The sequence below is a fragment of the Sminthopsis crassicaudata genome, chromosome 3, assembly GCF_048593235.1.
Source record: "Sminthopsis crassicaudata isolate SCR6 chromosome 3, ASM4859323v1, whole genome shotgun sequence".
NCBI lineage: Eukaryota > Metazoa > Chordata > Mammalia > Dasyuromorphia > Dasyuridae > Sminthopsis > Sminthopsis crassicaudata.
In genome coordinates this window covers 64,138,352-64,159,809 of record NC_133619.1, presented here as the reverse complement: position 1 = coordinate 64,159,809, position 21,458 = coordinate 64,138,352, and the positions used below count along the sequence as shown (strand labels likewise).

Here is a 21,458-nt window from a genome sequence, read left to right as displayed (position 1 = left end):
CCTCAGTATCTTCACCTGTCAAATGTGGTGACTGGATGAGAAGGCATCCAAGATCCTGTCCAATTCTAAATGATGTGACCTATCTAATATTTCTAAAGATGGGAGACAGATCACTTCAGGGGCAGGATGCATTTCCCAAATAGGGATTGAGTTAAAGGGGATAGCTGGGGGAGATGAAGGGGTCATGGAGGCAGGAGACAATGTGCTATGATTGATGAAGCTAAGGATTTAGAGATCTGAAATCCTTCTTTTAAACCCAGTTCCCTGAGTTACGAACTGGGTGAACCTGAGCAAAAACTTACTGATTTGATGCCTAAAGAATCTGAACTCAAATCTCAGTTTTACTACTTATTACCCATATACCCTTAGACAATGGTCTCGATTTACCCATATGTAAGACAAAGTGACTGGACTAGAGCTTTCCCAAGATTCCTTCCAGCTGTTATGATGCTTCCTCTCACTGGAAATCATTTTCTCATTTGAGGTTAAACGAGAAGATCTAACATCTTCTAGATAATGTGAATTGAGTCTTTAATGTTGCTTCTTTCTCTCTTATCCATCCATCTCTTCATATATATGTACACGTAAAGTACAGACCAAATTTTTGAACTCGGTAGAAAGGAAGTAAAAGAATATATCTGCATGAATATCATTTCCAATTCTGTACATTTCCAGACTCGGTGACTCAGTTTCCTTCTACATACCAAAAGGATGTATCCTGAAGACAGCTTTGTGGTGAAGGGGAGGGTAGATGTAATGGGATGGGATACAATCATTGACCTAGGAGAGGTGGTGAATGTGGACTGAAATTATAGCATAATGGATAATAGTAACAATGTTAACTCATTTACACAGCACTTTCCTCACAAATCCTATGGCCAAGAGAGTACAAGTATAATTAATTCTCTCCTTTGCAAATGAGGAACTGAGGTCCTGAGTGGTAACTAATCATGGCGTAACAGGCCCAGAGTCTTGAACCCTCTGCTCTTTCCAACATGCAACAGCTATAGGAAAGAAACTATTACCAATGAAGTAAGGATGACGTTGAGCCGGGTGAAAAAGGGAAAGTGTATCATTTCCTTACTAAGAAAATTCTCAGAAAAGGGAACACAGTTTTCAAAATGAGAATTCTTATCTTCCCACTTCCCCTAAACTGTCTGGACGGGACTAAGGTCCGGAGAGAGGGAAGGTCTTACCTGACTAGGAAGTTCTAACAGAGAGCCAGGCCCCAAACACAGATCACTAAGGGTTCATCTTCTGAGAGTGAAAGAAAGCTAGAAGGGCCTAAAAGAACTATGGTTGAGTTCTGTTGGTCTGCCCCTCTCCAGGAGCCTCCGAAGGACAATGACTACATATTCTAGCTGTCCTGCTTTTTCATACTCTTCACTGTCTAAGTTTTTTTTTTTTTGGGGGGGGGGGGGCGGAGGGATTGTTTTTTGTTTTGGGGGATTTGGGTTTTTTTCTGCATCTCTCCGGTGAGAGGGGGTGAGGAGAAAAGAGGAGGTAGGAATGGATCAGAAAAAAAAAATTCTTCCTGTAATTAGGGAACAGCAGGAGGAAAGGGAGGGCTGGGAAGGACAGAGAGTGAATGGCAGCCCAGGGACTTAGGGATATCTGGGAAATCATCAAAAAGTCAAAAGAAACAGGTGCACCGAGCTTCACGAAGGGGGATTAGTTTGGAGAGCTAAGACAAACAGGAAGATCTTGAAGCTACGAGTGAAAGACTGTTCTGAAATGGCAGGGGGAAGAGGAACATGTGAGGAGAACTCCTTACTTCCGAGGGAGAAGGAAAGGGAAGGGCAGTGGAAGCTGAGAACTGAGAGCACATTCACTGCTCTGGGTAGAAGTACCAGGACCGAATCCACACCTGCCCAACACGGCTCTTTGAAACGCCACATTACTTCCTCCCCATAAATCTCCACCATATTCCCGGGGCCTGCTTTGGACCGTAGGTGAGGCTGGCACATGGCTTGGGGTGGGTGGGTCGGAGGCAAGCCCTTACAGAAAGGTTTCCTTCCACACTACCCCCCCAAAGCCATACTCCGCCTCCCTGCCAACACCTCCTCAGCGTCCCCCTCCATCACCTCCCAGAGACACAGCCAGCCCATCAATCCCTCCTGCTTCGGGCCTGAGGAGATGGGAAGTGGAATCAGTCAGACTGACCGGGAAAAAGACCCCTCTTCAAGTTTCTGTCCTCACTGAAGAGGCTTTCTAGTGCAGGGAAACTGAGGGCCTTTAAGTCAAAGGTGGCTAAGGTCCAGGTTTTACGGCGCCCACGCACCCATTACCCGCCCCCTCCCTCCTTCCCATTCGGGCCCTTTGATCCCTTTTTCCGCCTGGCGACCCAAACTGGCATCTGGAGGAAGGGACGCTCGGCAGCATCCACTGCTGCTTGGAAGAGGTGCTGTTTGCCCTCCGCCCGTTTTACCTCAGCCCTCTCCCCCCCCACCAGCAAAAGTGGAGAGAGACCGGCCCCAGAGCCTCTCCTTCCACCTCCCCGTCCCTCGCGCCCCCTCCCCCAGTAGCAGACCACGCAGGCGTTGCCCCCCCGTCCCTGCCTGCGGCGACGTCCCCCGACGCCAGTGGCAGCTAGGAAGCCCCCAGTCCTGGGCCGCTGCCAGCCTCCAGCTGGCCTTCACCTTGACCTCCCGCCCCTCACTCCCCCTCCCAGCCCGGGCGCTTAGCATAAACAAAGGAAGGAGGGGGGCGGCCTGGGCACCGCCCCCGGCGCCTGCCTCCGTCTCCCCCCGAGTCCGCGGAGCCCAGCCCTGCCTCTCCCCAAGAATTCGCCTCCGGCCGCCCGGCCCCCTTACCTTGGCCTCGCATTTCCGATGACAGGAGAAGCTGCAGACTGCAAGAGAGCGAGACACAGAAAGAAAGTTTGTAGCCGCGAGCTATGAAATGGAAACTCGGGAGCAATCTCCTCCCACCCTCGCTCGCAATCCCCCGAGCGGGAGGGAGGGGAGCGGGAGCCGCGGGATGGGGAGGGGGCCGGGGAGCAATGAATGAAGGAGGGCTTGTCGGAGCTCACCCCCGGGGGCCCGGGCTCGCAGGGCGGTCGGAGACCCGCAGCGGACAAGCCCCACGCCCGGCGCGGCTCGGGAGCCCTGAGCGCCTCGGCTGCGGCGGCTGCGGCTGGGGGAGGGGGCCCGGCTTCCCACGCTGGCCGGGGGCCAGGAGCAGAGGTGGCCGAGGGCCTCAGGTATGGGGCCCGCCCCCCTGCAACCCGGCCACAGACCGCCCGCAGCTGCCCACCCCCGCCCCCGCCCGCCCCTGCACCTACACCCCGGCCCAGCGGCCCGCCCAGAACCGCCCCGAGATCCCACTCCTCTCTCCCTCTCTCCTCCTCCATCCCCCCCCCCCCCCCCCCAGGGCTCAACTTGGCTGCGAGAAAATCCAGCACCGCCGAGGAGTCCCAAGTTCAGGGGGCGCCCCCCAGCCCCTCGAGGGACCCGAGTACAGACCTGGGAGCCGCTCGCCTCGCGCAGTCCCCCAGGATACCCATAGATATCCACCTGGACCCAGACCGGGAGACCAGGCACGCAGGGACGCTGCCCCGCTGCACACTTAGACACATAGCAGGTCTCCCTTTCCACCCTCCCACTGCCAGAAGCAGGAATCAAATTTCTAGCGGGTTCCCCTCTGCTGGAATGCCCCCAGCCCCCACCCCCAGTTCCTCGAGGGCCCGGCCCCACAGCCCCAGTTGCTCAGCAAAGGCATTTTGTCATTCTCCTCCTCCTTCTAGGCTCAGGAGTGGAGAGGTGAGATCCTGCCATGATTGTTTGGTGTCCAGGAAGCTAGAATCCCAGGGACAGAAATGGGGGCATTTGTAGCATGGGAGGCTGCTGTTACAGGTAAGGTGAGCCCTCAGAAACTGACTACCCCCCCCCCCCCCAGTCCTCTGCACAGGAGCTTGGTGAAAATTCCTATGTGGATCCTCCCTCAGCCACAACTTGGCTTATAACCTTTCTGGGAAAGCTCACCAGCTCTTCACTTCTCTTTAAAATTTTTATTAAAAGACGATTATTTCTATACTCTTCCTTCTCCACCCCTTATCCCATAACCCTCTCATTAACAAATCAAAACAGCCCCGCCAAACTAACCAATAAGCAACTGTCTGTGCACTTAGGGCATCTAGAGTCAGTTGACAGCTGGAGTCAGTCACCTGACCTCTGGATACCCTATTGGTCTTCACACTGATTTTGAAGTAAGTGGCTTTTCTGTGGCGGGGGTGTTAGTTTGTAGTGTTGTAGTGACTGCGTATACTGCTCACCTGGTTCAAGTCATCTCCTCTATTCATGCAAATTGTTGATGGTTTTCTTCAGAATTCTTTGAATTCATTTTTTTTATGACATTAACTACTAGCTGTGTGGCTCCCATCCAAATTACTTCACTTTTTTCCTCATCTTTAAAATGGGTAGAATAATAGCATCTACTTTACAGGGTTGTTATATATTGCAATATATAAATGCAAATACTTTGTAAACCTCAAAGAGCTACTCCAAGTCTTTATTTCTATTTTTGGTTTCATTTCCCCCCTCTTTGGTTTCTTTTTAGTGGGTTTTCAAAAGGTTTGAATAGCTCAGTAACTTTTCTCAAATGATTCCAAATTATTTTCCAGAATAATTGGGTCAGTTCACAGCCCCATTAGTAACTTATTAGTATGCTTGATTTCCTACACTCTGGAGCACCATTTCCATCTTTTAGCATCCTGTTTGGTGGGAATAAGGTGAAACTTCGGAGTTATTGTAATCTCTTATTATTAATAATTTGGATTGCTTTCCCATATAGTTGCAGTTTGTTGTGGAGTAGTTTTTCTTTTCAGTCATGTCCCATTCTTCATGTCCCTAAATATTTAGGGTTTTCTTGGCAAAGACAACAGAGTGGTTTGCAATTTCCTTCTCCATTTCATTTTTACAGATGAATAAATCGAGGCAAATAGGGTGAAATGATTTGCCCAGGATCACACAGAAAGTAAGTGTCTAAGGCTGAATATGAACTCAGGCATGAAGCTGTATCACCTGGATGCTCCACAGATAGTTTTCTTGAAAATTCATATCCTTTGTTCAAATCTTTTGCTCATTTTATGTATTAGGGAATGTTCTTAGTCTATATTGATGTCCCTCTCTCCCTTTCAGAGCCCAGCACTAGGGCTTTGGCTTCTTTTTTATTATGGGGGGAAGAGAATGGAGAGAAGGCTGGAGATGGGTGTAACCTGGCCCTGGTCCTGTCCTCCACCGACTATTTTCCAGTCTATGTCCAGTTTCTGTGACTCAGCTCTGCAGCTGGCCAACGTCCTCTATGCTGAGCAAGGTTTTCCTGACCCTGTTGCACCACCCTTGCCCTGCCTACTACTTGGTTCTTCTCCATCCCCTCATCGTTCCAGGGCATGCCTCAGAAACTCTCTTCCCTCTCTCACCCCTCCCCATCCTCAGCACTTGAACTTCCTTCTCTGACACTGGGGGACTTGGTGACTGAGTCCCTCTCTCCAAACTTGCTTTGGACAGAAACCCTGAGGATCTACCTCTCCCAGACTGGTTAGGGTTTTGTTTTTGTTTTGTTTTTTTGGTTTGGTTTGGTTTTTTGTTGACTAGGTAAAAGAAGTCATTCTCATCCTAATTTCTTTCTTAGTTTTAATCACTGATTGGTCCTTGCCTCCCTCAAACTGAGTCCTATTGAAGATCTTTGCTTAAAAGGCTGAACTCTCCCTGCCACTGCATCCAGGGCCATCTCCAATCATCCTGATCTATGTCTTGCCATTGGACCCTGCATAACTGGAGGAGAAAGTGAGGCTGGTGACTTTCCATAACCCTGAGTTACTTAGATCCAATTAGCTTGCATATTATGGCATCTACACCCCCTCCTCCCCATGGGTGTGGAGAGAAGGAAATAAAAGCTCTCCCAGAGAGGTAAGCTATCCCATCTTTCCCCTTGCCTTTAAACTGTTCACCTTCCCCTAGCTTGGACCAGTAAGGAGGGCTCACTTATCCTGGGAAGTTGCCAGAGAAGTAGCAGCTTTAATTTCCTTCAGTTTTCTATTTCTTCATGCCCCTCGAAGTCAGGAGGTCTTCTCTGATGTCAGATTTGTAATCACAGGATCATAGAATTTAGAACTTGAAAACACCTCAGACGCCATTTAGCCCATGTCCCTCACGTAACAGATGGAGAAATGGAGCAGTTGGAGGATCTGGCCAACGTCCGAGCTGGGGTTTGAACCCCAACCTCTCTGTTTTCAGAGCCACACTGACTCCTGACTCCTGCTCTACTCTGCTGCCCCAGGCTGGCCCACTGCATTCAGGGCACCTTTGGAAGCTAGCAAAACAATGTGAGAATATTCAGGGAAGTCAGCACCACCAGTGACCCATCCAAGAAAACACAAGCTGCTCACCTCTGGCTGCTCCCATAGGAAACCAACCACCCAGGACTCCAGAGGTCAAATTAATTGGACTCCGGGGTTCAGGTTCCAGGGATGAGAAGCATGACCAAGCATCCAACCATTCAATCATTTATTTAACAGCTATAAACAACTACTGTGTACGGAGCACTGTGCTGGATGCTGAGATGAAGCCAGAATATCCTGGCTCAGCATAATTTATCCCCTTAATTCTAGGGTCATCCCTCCATTGATTATTTCCAGTTTATCCTGTATGTAACTTGTTTGCCTATTATCTTCTCTATTAGACTGGGAATCTCTTGAGATCAGTGATTATCTTTTACATTTCTTTGTGTCTGAAGCAATTAGTTCAGCTCCTGGCACATAACAATAGCAAGTGTCAAAGTGGCTAGAGCTATGGCCCTGAAGTTGGGCAACCTTGAGTTCAAATCCAGCCTTAGACACTTAGCTGTGTGATGCTGGGCAAGTCACTCAATCGTGCTTGCTTCAATTTCCTCATCTGTAAAAATGGGAATAATTCTAGCAGCACCTACCTTCCAGGTTTGTTGTAAGGATCAAATAACATAATTTTTGTTTTGGGAAAAAAATGCTCAATACATTGCTCTGCCCATATTAGGCACTATATAAATACTTGTTTTCTACTTACCTATCCAGAGTTAGTCTAGAAACCAGAAGTGGGAATAGAAGCCAGCCAACCACCCCCGGATCATGAGTTACTTGTACTCAGCCCACGAGAGCCAGCCTCATAATTCACAGATCAATCATCTGGCCTTGGACCACTTGCATCTCCAGCTCTCCACCTCAGGAGATTGGAGCAGGGAGGACCCTGGCAACCCTTGATTAAGACACTCAATTTAGTTGAGCAATTTGTAAATTTAACTGTCTACTGCCCATTCATTCACTGGCTCTACTACTCTTCATGATGATTTAGCCTACTTCAAACCTTAATCACACACCAGGACTTCCTTATTTTTCCCTCCTTTCTCCACTAAATTACTATCCCCTCCACCTCTTTCAAGAATGGAGAAATCCCAGGCTGCTATGACATGAAAATGAATCAGATTTCAGTGAGGAAGGACATATACTGAAACTAAATCTAGAGTCAGGAAAACTAGTTCAGACTTACTAACTATAGTAAGTCGTTTACTAACAAGTCATTTAACTTATTCCTCAGTTTCTTTAATTGTAAAATGGAGATCATGATAGTATCCTCCTCCCAGACTTGTTGTGAAGATCAAATGAAATAATATTTGTAAAGTGTTTAGAACAATGCCATTCCATAGTAGGTGTTTAATAAATGCATGTTTCCTTCCCACTCCACAATCACCCCCCCCAATCTCCTTTTGCCTAATTGTTTATTCTGAGTTTTTAATTTGTGTATGCTGCTGCTCAGTCATATCTGATTCTTTGGGACCCTAATTTGGGGTTTTCTTGTCGGAGATAGTGGAGGGGTTGCCATTTCCTTCTACAGTTTATTTAACAGATGAGGGAACTGAGGTAAACAGGGTGAACTGGCTTGCCCAAGAGTTGTACTTGTAACTAGAGGCTGCATTTGAACTCAGGTCTTCCTGCCTCCAGGCTTGGAGCTCTATCCTCTGCCCCCAGCTGCCCCTTATTGCAGACACTGCCCTTTTAGGAGATAGTAAGAGAGTTGAGAAATGCTGTACTATGTCTGGATTTTCAGGCCTGGGATAGGACCTCACTCATCATGGACATTTAATAAGTGTTGGGTGAATTGAACTGAGATTCTTCTTCCTTTCAAGGATGTGGTTAATAAAAGGGAAGAGAGATTCAATGGCATTCCCTTTATGAAAACCTCAGAGATCTAGGGAATACCCAATTTTTTGAAGAACGGCCAGAAGGCCCTTCTCAAACCAACCACTGGGTCACACAAGTTCACCACCCCCATGACAACATGGTAGGCCCACAGCATCCCAGGCTTGGGATGGAGGGGGAAAGGTCTTAGTCCAACTGCCTCTTTTTAAAAAAAAATAAACAAAGAAACTATAGCCCAGAAAGAAGGGACTTGTCCATAGCTACATAGCTAGTAAGTATAAGAGCCAAGTCTAAGCCCAGGCATTCCGATGTCAGATACAGACAGAGCTCTCTCAGCCAAAACCTGAATAAAATAAAGTTCTTATCCTAGGAATTCTAGGTAGTCCCCGAGAGGCCCAAAGCAACTGCTGGAGGTAAATCAGTGTATTCTACCATAATAAATCACTCAACAGTAAATAAATAGTACCCTTGGAAAGCTGAAGAACAATGAGAGAAAAACAAGGAGGAGACCTCAGAGGGTCCTCCTCTTCCCTCTCATTCCCCCCGCTTATCTTCCTTCTCCTCCTGCTCCTCTCTTTTTTCTCTTCCTCCTCTCTTCTTCTTTCTCTTCTCTTTTCTCTCTCCCTCCTTTTTTCTTCCTCCTCCTCTCTTCCTTCTCCTTTTCCACTCTCTTCCTTTTCTTCTTCTTCCTCCTCCTTTTTTCCTCTCCTTTCTCTCCTCCCTCTTTCTCCCCTCTAATCTCCTCCTTCACATCTCTTCTCCTTCTCCCCTTTTCTCTCCCCCTTCTCCTCCTCCTCCTCCTTTCTCCTGTCCTTTTCTCCTCTATTTTCATCTCTCCTCTCTTTACCTCCTATATTCTCTTTTCTCCTCTTCTCCTTTTTATTATTCCTCTCTATGTCTCCTCCCCTCTCCTCTCCTCTCTTTTCCTTTCCTCACTTCTCTCCTCCTCTTCCCTTGGGACTCTGCCTAAAATGAACCCCACAAGCATACACTCTCAGGTAATATTGCAACTTAACAACCCTCAGTTCCATCATCAGCTGGGCTGCCACATGTTTTGTCTTTGGTGATGGGGGTTGGGGTGTTGGGGGGTGTGATTTCCTGCCTCCTGGGAACACAGGAAGCCTGCATTGTTGGAACCTAAATGGCCCTTTCCTCCTCGGTTCAACCATCGGAAAATGAGCAAATAGCTGGCTTGCACCTGATTCCACTGATAACAGGAGGTTTGGCTCAACCTTGTCCTTTCCCCTACGGTCCCACTGTCCCAGAGCATGGAAAGACACAGCTTCTCTCCCCCTCCCTCCTTCTTTAGCCTCCATCCATCCTTTCCAAGGCCACTGTCACTTCTGGGAAACAGAGTACTGCAGACTTTGTATGGTTAGCCAAATGGGGAAGGAGAGTATATGGGGGTGGACACTATATGGTTCTTGTCTTCCAAAAGGCTCAGTACTAAAATTGAGTAAAAACACACATGGACACTTTGTGGCTGAACTCCAACCAGCCTTGTTGGGAGGGCCTCACACACTGTCCCTCATGGATAAAATCTTGGCCCCTCTCAGCTTGTAGAGAGATGGAGGTTAGACGAAATGTTCTCTCTGGTCCCCATCAACTCCACTATTCTGTAAACTAGCACAGAAGCGGCTCACCCTAGAGACCCTGGGGAGAGGGGAAGGGAGCTTGGAGGGGAAGGCTGGGAAGTCAAAAGTTCTAAAAATCCTCACGTAAACTGAGAATCGTCCTCATGTTGCCTAAAAAAATAGGCAACATGACTCACTGTAAAAAATAATCAAATGTACCTTTTATGAATAATAATAAAAAAGAACGTCTTGCACACATGGGATGCATATATCAATGTATCTCACACATACACATGTAATTATTTTCAAATGGATGTAGACACTATGATTGATAAAATACAAAACCACTTGAAAACATTGTTAAATTCAGGGTAGGTTTTCTTCTGTCATTGTGCATTTTGTCCATTAATGGATGATACAAAAGAGAGGAAGTTTGGTCCTATTGGCTAGGGGGCCTTTAGGGCCAAGAGGACCTCCTCCCACATATACTGGCTGTGTGGCCCTGGCCATTTCATTTAACCTTTCAATGCTCTTGGCAACTTGCTAATATAATCTGAGGAGAAGTGGCTGACCTGTATTAATAAAAGGAGTTTCCTTACTTGGAAAACTTCTTCCTCCCCTTTATAAATAAAATCACTATTCTGAGTAGGATAGTCACATTGTGAGGGTGAGTCGGGGAGGTGGGGGAAGGAGGAAGGTGAAAGGATGTAATGTTTAAAAATGGTCCTCTATTCAACAACCTGGGCTTGTGTCAGATTTACAATCATGTAAGGGCTCCTTAGGAACTCCCAGCTCCATGTCAGGATTTCCCTCCTATTCAGCCAGATAATCCCCTCCTTCAAATAAAAGGGAGATGCAAATAGACCTCCAACTCCTGTTTGGAAGTCTAGATTTGGGGGTTTAAATCCCACCATAAGCACTTACTAGCTGTGTGGCTCTAGGCAAATTACTTAACCTTTCTGAGAAGTTTCCTCATCTATAAAATCTTGTGATAATAAAATAAGACAAAAGCAATTTGTAAAACTCTGAAGCTTATAAAAATGTCAGATGCTATTACTTTTTTCTTTTTTTAATAATTGTTTTTTATTGATCAGATGAAGAAATTGAAACTATTTCTAGTCATATGAAAGGGTGTTCCAAATCATTATTGATGAGAGAAATGCAAATTAAGACAACTCTGAGATACCACTACACACCTGTCAGATTGGCTAAGATGACAGGAACAAATAATGATGAATGTTGGAGGGGATGCAGGAAAACTGGGACACTGATGCATTGTTGGTGGAGTTGTGAATAAATCCAGGGATTTATTCTGGGGAGCAATTTGGAATTATACTAAAAAGTTATCAAACTGTGCATAATCTTTGACCCAGCAGTGTTACTACTGGGATTATATCCCAAAGAGAAATTAAAGGAGGGAAAAGAATCCATATGAGCAAAAATGTTTGTGACAGCCCTTTTTGTAGTGGCAAGAAGCTAGAAACAGAATGGATGCCCATTAGCTGGAGAATGGCTGAATAAGTTATTGTTTATGAATATTATGGAATGTTTTTTTTCTGTAAGAAATGACCAGCAGGATGATTTCAGAAAGGCCTGGAGAGACCTACATGAACTGATGCTGATTGAAATGAGCAGGACCAGGAGATCATTATACACAGCCACAAGATTATACGATGATCACTATTGAGGGATGTGACTCTCTTCAACAATAAGATGGTTCAAACCAGTTCCAATTGTTCAGTGACGAAGAGAGCCACAGACACCCAGATAGAGGAACTGAGTATGGTTCACAACATAGCATTCTCACTCTCTCTGTTGTTTGCATTTTGTTTTCTTTCTCAGTTTTTCTTTCTTCCTTTTTGATCTGATTTTTCTTGTGCAGCAAGATAACGATATAAATTGGATTTAACATATATTTTAATATATTTAACATGTATTAGATTACCTGCCAGCTGGGGGTGGGGTGGGATGAAGGAAGGGAAAATCTGGAACAGAAGGTTTTGCAAGGGTCAGTGTTGAAAATTTACCCATGCATATGTTTTGTAAATAAAAAGCTTTAATTTTAAAAAAGCAAAAAAAAATTGCTTTTTATTTTCAAAATATATGCAAAGATAGTTTTCAACATTCTCCTCTGCAAAACTTACATTTCCATTTTTCTTCCTCCCTTTTCCCCACCCTCTGCCCTTGCCAGCAAGTAATCTATGTTAAACATGTGTAATTCTCCTATATGTATTTCAACATTTATCATGCTAATGCTATTACCTTTATTTTTGAATTCTTATCTAGCCCTGTTATTTGCCAGAACTAGAATTCTGTGAATTCCTAGAGGGAAGGGAAAGTATATCTACTAAATTAATTCCATGTTGTAGCCCAGCACCAAGCTTGGACTCAAAGAATGGAAGATGTCATGTTTCTAAGGGTCTTTCCATAGGACAAGAGTTAAAGCAAGGGGAAACTGAGGTTCATCTACCTCATGGGATATTTAAGCATCTTTAATCTTCAACAAAGACCAATAGTTGTTAACTAGAAGGGCTCCAAATCTGCAGTCAAAAAATAAAAATCACAACTTACAAAAGCTAAAAGGATCCTTAGTGGTCAAATCCAACTTTCATTTAACAAATGGGGAAATCAAGTTAAGTGATTTGCCCAGTCACAGTTACTAACCAATAGGGTTGGGATTCATGTCTAATTCATATCTATTCATTCATATCTTTTATAATTATATAATACCACCCAGCATTTAAATGGAGTTTTAAAGGGTACAAAACATTGTATATATGTTGTTTCATTTGAATCCTGTAAGAAGAGGTTTTTTTAAATTTTATTTTATGAAAGAGACTGAGAAATTTAGGATTGCACTACTACTAATACTAATAATAAATAGGAACTTTTAAATAAATGGTACATCAAGTTTCACAGAGAACATTACAAATATTAACTCATTTTATCCTCATAATAACCTTGGGAGGGAGGTGCTATTATTATTACTACCATTTTATGGATGACTTGACCATGGTCACAGAGCTAGGAAGTATCTGAGACAATCTGAACTCAGCTCTTTCTAACTCCAGGTCCAACATTTTATCCACACTGAGCCACCAGCTGTCCGTGAGTCAGAAAACAGACTTCAATCACACTTCTGTCACTTATTCCTTGAGAGCATAAGGACCTCTATGCTAGGCAACAAAGAAGTCTAAACGCCAAGCATCTGTAAGTCATTTATGCTAATTCTTCCCTCCCTTCTTTCTTTCATTCTTTCCCTCTTTCCTTTCTTCACCCTCCCTCCTTCCTTTACTTTTCTCCCTGCCTCCTTCTTTCTTTCCTTCCTTTCTCCCTTCTTCAATAATCCCTCCTTTTTTCTTCTTTTTCCCTCCCTTTTCTCCCACTTTTCTATCTGCCTTTCTTCTTTCATCCCTTCCTTCCTTCTTGCTCTCCTCTCTCTCACTTCTTCACTCCCTCTTTCCTTTCCTCCCTTCCTCATTGCTTCCCCCCATACTCCCTTCCCTTTACTTCCTTCCTCAAACAGTTAATTAGTTCACAGTGTGCATATCATCCTGCTGGGACGGAGGAATGGGAAAGATACAAAGTTGAGAACAGGCCTGGGTCCTGCTGTCCAAGAGTTAGTGTTGAGGAGTATGATGAATCAAACACAGATGCCTAGAATATACAGCACCACTCCTAAGGGCACTTGGGAGGTGCAGAACAAAAATATTAGATAAAGATCAATAAGTGTGAGGCAGTGTGTGCTAAGTGACCCATGGGCTGTGACTGATTTAGGAATTCAAAATTAGCCACTTATTAAGCAGCTCCCATGTTCGAGGACCTCCAAGAGCTTCCATGGGGAAGGAGGAGGGGAACAGCAAATGCTCCAGAAAATTCAGTAGGTATATAGGTAAGTGCAATGGAGGCAGGGCTTTGGTGGCAAAGGAAAGCTCCAAAGTGCTCTAGGAATATCAGAGCATGGAAAAGTGACTGACTGGGGGGAAAAAAACACAAATCCTAGCTCTGCAGGCATTCAAGTCTTGCCTGTTGAAGTCTGTATGACCTTAACCAAGTCAAATCACTTCAATCATCTATAAACGATGGGATTGGTCTAGTGGGAAATAGTAGGGAAAGTGACAGATTAGGAATAGGATATTTGGCTCTATCACTTATGACCTGAGTGTCCTCAGTTTCCTAATTTATAAAAAATATAAGGGAGGGATTGGACTAAGTGATCTCAAAATTCTCTTCCAACTCCAGATCCCATCATATCTATAAAGCATTCAGCATATGGTAAGGCAGCATTAAAATACTAGCTAGGATAATTATTATCAATTATCAACAATTAATTATATAGTGATAATAATGTAATTATTGTTACTTAAAGGAAGACAACTAGATGGCACAATGTATAAAATGCTGAGCTTGCCGTCAGGAAGTCTTGAATTCAACTCTCACCTTAGACATTTACCAGCTGTAAAATGGACTGGAGAAGGAATGGCAAATCACTCCAGTATCTTTACCACAAAATTCCCCAAAGGAGTCACGAAAGTCAAACAAGACTAAAAAACAAACAAAACACTCTAAATTCTGAATTTTAGAGGTAAAGAAATTGAAGCTCCAATATCCCCCAGATAGTAAGGTGTAAAGCTAGGATTCAAACCCAGAAAAAAGGAGGCAACAAATCCTGGCTTTTCTACTTACTTACTGGGTAATCCTATAGTCATTCTTTAACCTCTCTGGGTCTCAACTCTAAAATGAAGGAACTGGAGACAACTTCTAAAGTCTCTTCCATTTCCAAATCCTAAAATCCCAAAATCAAATCCAATAAAATTCCAATTCTCCAGGTTCAGAGTTCAAAATAAATTTGCCTTTTATTTTTGTTTTTGGTAAGACCTTTTGTTTTCATCAGTCTCTTGTGTTAATAACAGATTAGCACCTGTCCTGAAAGTTGAAACTTTTAGAAAGTAACATGGGCCTTGGGAGGTGTAAAGTACTTCTCCAGTATCATCCAGATGGTGGAGGTTCAGGACAAAATAAAAATAAATACAAGGTAACAAAGAAATAAATACATGGTAGTTAGGGGGGAGGCACTAGCAGCTGTGAAGATGAGAGAGGTTTCAAGTAAAAGGTAGCTTGGGCTGAGAGTTACAGAAGATTAGAAAGAAAGAGAAGACAGAGGGAGAAAGAAAAAGAATGGGGAGAAAGAAAGATGAAAAGAGGAGGGGGAGAGAAAAGATAAAAAGAAGAGAGAGAGAAAGGAGAGGAGAGAAAAAGATAGAGAGAAACAGAGAGGATGGAAAGGGACAGACAGAAAAGAAGGAAGAGGAGAAACAAAGATAGGAAGAGGAGAGAAAAGGAGAGAAATTTTTTTCCCCTGAGACTGGGGTTAAGTGACTTGCCCAGGGTCACACAGCTAGGAAGTGTGTCTGAGACCAGATTTGAACCCGGGTCCTCCTGAATTAAGGGCTGGTGCTTTATCCACGTCCCCACCTAGCTGCCCCAGGAGAGAAGTATTAAAGGAGAGGGAGAAAAATGGAAAGTGAAATTGAGGGAGAGAAAGGAAAGGGAGAGATAGGAGAAGAGAGAGAAAACAGAAGGGGAGAAAGAGAGATGAAGAGAGGTGAGAGAAAAGAAAGAGAAAGAGAGAAGGAAGAGAGAGAGAAAAAAAGGAAGAGAAAAATACAGAGAGAAACAAAGAGAAAAGCCAAAAGAAGAGGAAAGGAGAGACACAGAAAGAGAGATTTAGAGGGAAAAAACAAAGAGAGATGGAGAGGAAGAGAAGGAAAAAATAAGAGATTGTGAGGGAGAGAACAAGTTAGAGATAGAGAGGGAAAGGGGGATGGAGAGGAAGAAAAAGGAAAGGAAAAAGAAAGAGAAATTAAAGAAAGGGAAAGGAAGGGAGAGAAAAGGAGAGAGAGAAAGAGAGACAGACAGAGATAGAGACAGAGAAATAAAAACCTGAGATCAAGGAAACATACTCTGTCATGTTGAGGTCCTTGTAGAGATGTGTCCTTTACTCCCCTTCCATAATTCCAAAGTATTTTGTATTTGAGATTTCCACCCTCTCCCCTCCTTAGTAAGTTAAAGGAGATGACAAAACATCTTAAGATGACCAGGCCATTTCTGGCTATACCCCCTTTTGATCTTTTAGAGAGTCAAGGAGCTGGGATGATTGTTTAATTGTTATGTTCTTCATCTCTCTTACTTTTTGTTTAAAAGTTGAGTTTTCTTTTATTAATTTTAGATTTTTTTATTACACTAAAGTTGACATTTAATGCAAACCCCAATTTACCAAAAACCTAACCAAAGACTGGGATGAATCTCAAATCTAAACCCCTAAATTAGGACCATTTACAACCCTCTATTTTTCACCTACAAGGAGAATAGACCCAAAGCTGGAGGGTGTGCAGAAAAGTTGATGCTTTTCCTACTCTGAGGGTTGTAAGTTGTGGGGGAGACTGAAATCTCATCATATTAGATCCTTAAAAATAAGGGAAAGCCTCATCTGTCTGGGCCAGAGTCACTCCTAGAAAACGAGAGGGAGATCATAAGCTTCTGAGCCAAAAAGGTCCTCAAATCACCTGGTCCAAACTAGTCTCATTTTACATTTGAGGAAACTGAGGCTAAAGAGAGCAGCTATTTTTGCAAGATTGAATAAGAAAAGAGTCAGGAGTTTAAGCTCAAGTCTTCAACTGCTGAGTTCAACCTTTTTCTTCCACATCCAAATAAATGCACAATGACCTCAGGAGGGCTGGATAGCCCCTGGAAGTTTTAAACAGCAAAAGCTCTGCTTTTGAGCGGACCAGCAAGGACACAAGAAGGAAGGAAATCACTGAGTACAAAATGGAATGGGACAAAAGGTGAATGAGCCCTAAAGAGGCCAGAGACCAGTCACAGACATGTCCCTGAGTTATCCAGGTTAGGAGTCCCTCACGAATGGAGTAGGAACCCCAAGGAACCCAGGATGGTGACAAAGACAACAGAAAGTTCACCCTTTTCCCCATTCCTCTGTGAGAGGATGTGTGTGCTGTCCCTTTAATGATAGACATATCCTCCTTGGGGAAAGGTCTGGTGACTAGGCTTCTTGTTGTTATTATTATTTATTCTTGAAGAGGACCATAACACCTGGGAGGTGATGACATGACAAGCAAATGAATTGGATTTAAATGAGGGAAGGTTCCACAAAGTCACCAGCCTCAATTTCTCCTTTTTATGAACCATGCTTTAAACCCAAATCACTCTGGCTCTAAACAACAGATCCCAGCCCAATCCTCACTTGGTCACTGTTTGGATTCTGATGGCTCAGAAAGAGTACGAATAGCAATCATTTCTGTTTGGACTAGAAACTTTGAAGATCTTCCCCTCCCAAACTGATTTTATTTTTTCACTTTTTTTAAACCTAGCTTTAATCACTGAATCCAATCAGTCAAACTGAGACCTGGGAAAGCCCTTAGCTAGCTGGGCAGGAAAGTGTGGGAAGGGAGAGACTCTGAGGGTCCGACCTGTGTCACTCATGGCCATTCAGAGGGGCAGATCTTGGACTTTAGAGTTGGTTGTCTGGTCACTTTCCTAGTGTTTTCTCTAGGAAACAGTCAAGGCAGAGGATGACCAGCATCCACAACGTGTCTCTCTACATTGGCTGCCTTAGGATTTAACTAGAGGACAGATGGCCATTACCCCACCTGTCATGCTAGGGGATAGTGACCAACCATCTAAAGAGACTCAGCCCAATCAGTTAGAATTGTAAAAGTGTGCCCCAAAGGGCAGCTAGGTGGTGCAGTGGATAAAGCCCTGAAGTCAGGAGGACCCGAGTTCAAATCTGACCTCAGACACTTAACACTTCCTGGCTGTGTGACCCTGGACAAGTCACTTAACCCCAATCGCCTTAGCAAAAAAAAAAAAAAAAAAAAAAAAAAGAAAGAAAGAAAAAAGTCTCCATCCCGCTTTATGTAACATAACTATAACAGAGTGATTCTTTTTTTTTTCATTCTGTGCCTCAGCTTTCACTTTTGTGGGTATAAAGAAACATGGGGGGATAGGAATAGAAGGAAGAGAAGCAGGAGACCTGTCTCACTAGGATTCAGGTCCTGGCTTCTTATCTGTAGGAATTCTTTACTTTCTAGCCATGTAACTTTAATCAAATCACCAAAGATGTCCGTGTTCAGGTTCCTCCTTTGTAAAATACCTACTCCATCTACTAAATCAAAGGAAAGAATGGATATGAGAACGTTTAGTAAACAGTAAAAAGAAACAGAGATATGTGAGAACACTGAAAGGAGACACATTTACCATTGTTATTAATAAAATCTCAACCTGCAGACGGGCTCGAAGAAGCCACCTGGGATTCCATTCAGGCTTAAATGTAGTATTACCCCTTACTCCTTGTGTGAATACTCCCGCCTTAGTTTCTTCATCCTGAGAGAAGGATCTGAGCTACATGACCTCTAAAGTCTCTTCAAGAAGCTACAACAGCCTGAGCCTGTGTTTGTTTAAGTGATCCCATGATCTCTGCCCCAAAGCCAAAACCTCCAGGTCTGAACGCGGTCGGACTGAATGACCTCTGATATCTCCTCCAGCCCTAACATTCTGTGGATATTTACTTGCCAATCTGGAAAGTCCGCACATAGTTCTCCTTCCCCACTGGGTTGCTCAAGGGCCACCTTTCCCAGCCTCCTTCTTAAGTGCAAGCTGAGGCTTTTTCTTTGTTTGGGGTTATTTGTTAAATTAAGAGTATCCTTGGAGTTGATGTCGGAGCTGGTGGGGACAGAGTAGGAGTCTCCTTCTCTCCCTTCCTTTTAATGGCAAGGTCTCCATACTGAGTAAGACCTTTCGGGGGAAAAGAACCATTCTCCCCCTCTCCTTACACTCCCACCCCTACCACTTCTACGGGCCACCAAGAGCGGCCAAACCAGCCTGGCCACCGGCTCCCTGGCCATTTCCAGCCTATACCTGCTGTATGCTGGGCTTCTGTACAAGGTGACTCCTGGAACAGCATCTGGAGCCTCGGAGACTTTTACTCAAGACTTACTATCCCCTCTACTTTCTTTGCCAGAGATACTAGCTTCAAGTACTTCCTATCCAGGGGGCTCTTAATGGGAGGCTGGTGAGATAACATGGGTGTGAGGTGAGTGGGGGCTGGGGGCTGGAGAGGGTGCTGGGAGAAGGGCAGGAGAGGGGCTCCAGAGAGGGACCCTGATGGAGAGACGCCTCTCTCCGGTCTATACAATTTCACATTAAAGAACTTCAAAGGCCAAAAAAATTCAGCCTCTTTACAGTAGTGCCGTCATTCTCAGGGCTCCAACATTTACTCCCAGTCTCCCCAACTTTGTGGAAGGACACCGCCACCATATGGCCACTACTAGGTACTGGAAATAAATATCAATACATGACCAGAAACTCTATTGTATTGCAATGGGGACAATGATGTTTTTGTTTACAATTTAGTTGGGAAAAATGTACTAAGTGTGTATTATCTGTTACTTCTAATTTAACTGGACAAAACTATATTAATTTCATACTATCTGTGGCTTCCAATTTAGTTGATCAAAAATATATTAAGTGCATACTATCTGCAATGATCTTGCTGGAGACAAGGATTTCCAAAAATGCTCAAGGAGTTTCCTCTCAAGTGGAGATAACTACATAACTATCCTATAAGTTATGGTATGGAGAGTTTAAAAATGAGAAATGCAAGATATTGTGGCTGAAGTAAAAAAAGACGAGTTCAAATCCTGCCTCAGTTTCCTTATCTGTAAAATGAACTGGACAAGGAAATGGCAAACTATTCTAGTATCTTTGCCAATAAAACCCTAAATAGGGTCGCAATGAGTCAGACAGAATTGAGCAACACTAAGTCATGGATGGAGTGCTGAAAGGTCTGGGTTTGATTTTTTTTATTTTTTATAGCTGTTGTGACATGAAGCAAATGTCTTGACCTCTCTAAACCCAAGTTTTCTCATCTGTAAAATGGGGGAGATAAGAATCCTTGTTATTGTGAGGTTCAAATAAGATGATGTTGGTAAAATTCCTTGAGAACCTTAAATTAAGAAAGAGATCTTATCACAGAGACTTTGTTCCTAAAATTTCCATCCTTCTTAAATTATTCAAGTGTCCCTCCCTAATAATCATAATTCAGATATACATAGTGCTGTACAATTTATAAAGTTTTGAATTATGAGTATTTATTCCCATTTTATAGATAAGGAAAACGGCTTGGAGAGCTTAAGATCTGCCCATAGGTACATAGCTAAATGCCTAATCCAAGTCTTCTGTTCAATGCTCTTTCTTTAAGGGAAAAAAAACACACAAAATCCCACCCTGTTCCCCCACTCCATCAAGATGGTCAATGCATAATAGATCCGGCATGTGATGGTGATCTTTGGGTAAGAATAGGGAGAGTAATAGGGAAAGCATAACCCCGTTCCCAGAAGGGAAGGACTTACCTTTGGCCCAAACCACTAGTGGACCCCCAGTCTGTTCTACCCAGGCCTGACCCCTCATCCCAGCCCTCTGACATCCAATGTCCCACTCACCTTTACAGACGCTCCCCTCTCGAGTGATCACCTGCCGACAGATGCCGCAGGGTTTCACCTTTTTGAAGGTCTTTACTTTGAAATTGTGGGTAGTGGGAGCTTCCAAGTCTTCAGGCTGTAGGAAAGAAAGGGGCAGATTGTTAGCTCCAGGTCCTGGTAGGGATTGCAGCATGTAGGGGAAGGATGGAGGAAGCACCAGGGATAAAGGAACAAGAGCCGAGGCTGGAGCAAGAGGAGGGAATGGTGGAAAGAAACTCCTATTATCCATTCCCCTACCTGGCTCTTTTGGAACCAAAGCAGCAGAGAGTCACTGGATAGTGGAGAATTTACTGTCTGAGTACCTGGTTTTGAAGGCTGGCTCAACTGCCTGTGTGCCCTTGGACCAGGCACTTACATTTTCTCAGCCTCATTTTCCTCACTATAAAAACGAAGGGGTTGGACTCTCAGGTGCCTTCAACCTCTAAGCAGACCACTGGGTGTTAGAGAATAAGAACTGGCTCCATTTACATCGTTTTGTGGGATTTAGAGCTTAGAATGGTCCTCGGAGGTCATTTGGCCCTTTTATTATACAAAAGCACGGCCTAGAAAAATCACACAATCTAATACACCCCTTTTTATTTTTAATAATGGCTTTTAATTTTCAAAATACATGCAAAGACAGTTTTCAGCATTCACCCTTACAAAACCTTTAACCCCCTTTGTTTTATAAAAACGAGGCTCAGAAAGTTACCCAGAGCCAGAATTCGAGTCCAAAAATCCTTCAAATTCTAAATCCAGCCTTCCTTCTATCAGAAACCTGGTCTAAAAGTTCTGGCCCCTTTCCCCCAGAGATGGTGATTTCTCCTGGGCCAAGATCCTCAGGTCTAAGATTCCACAACCTCCCTTTAGAAGGAAAATAGAGCAACTTTCCGCTTTCCTGTATCTTCCCTCTGGTAAGAATTTTCCTCCCCCTGGATTCACCAGTCATTTCGCAGACACGTCAGCAGGGGCCAGCACAGTCTACCATCCCAACACTTCTGGGGGCCAGCCCAGAGCTGGCCTTCCTCCCCAATACCAGCACCCTTCCTTACTGAGATTTTCCCGGCTGCTTCTAAGGATTTTTTCCCTAGATAGGTTCCACATCCCTTTTAAGCTTGCAGAGGCTTCTCTCAGTGGGTCACCCTCAGATGAAGGGGAAATCCCAGATGAAGGGGAAGA

The 21,458-nt window shown here is 44.1% G+C and overlaps 1 protein-coding gene and 1 long non-coding RNA gene across 3 annotated transcripts in view; one reads left to right on the top strand and one right to left on the bottom strand.

The window, feature by feature from the left end:
- The window catches only part of TNS1 (tensin 1), a 229,240-nt gene extending 208,864 nt beyond the window's left edge, over window positions 1–20,376 (bottom strand). The window contains 2 exon segments of the mRNA XM_074298731.1: window positions 2,814–2,851; window positions 20,262–20,376. The gene's annotated coding sequence lies outside the window, so the exon portion shown is untranslated.
- On the top strand, window positions 2,793–4,976 carry LOC141560490 (uncharacterized). 2 transcript variants are annotated; one of them, XR_012487727.1, is made up of 3 exons: window positions 2,793–2,879; window positions 3,746–3,854; window positions 4,921–4,976. It is a non-coding gene; the product is annotated as an uncharacterized LOC141560490 (long non-coding RNA). The 2 variants fall into 2 exon arrangements; XR_012487728.1 differs by lacking the exon at window positions 2,793–2,879 and adding an exon at window positions 3,133–3,202.
- Window positions 20,377–21,458: the final 1,082 nt, after the last annotated feature.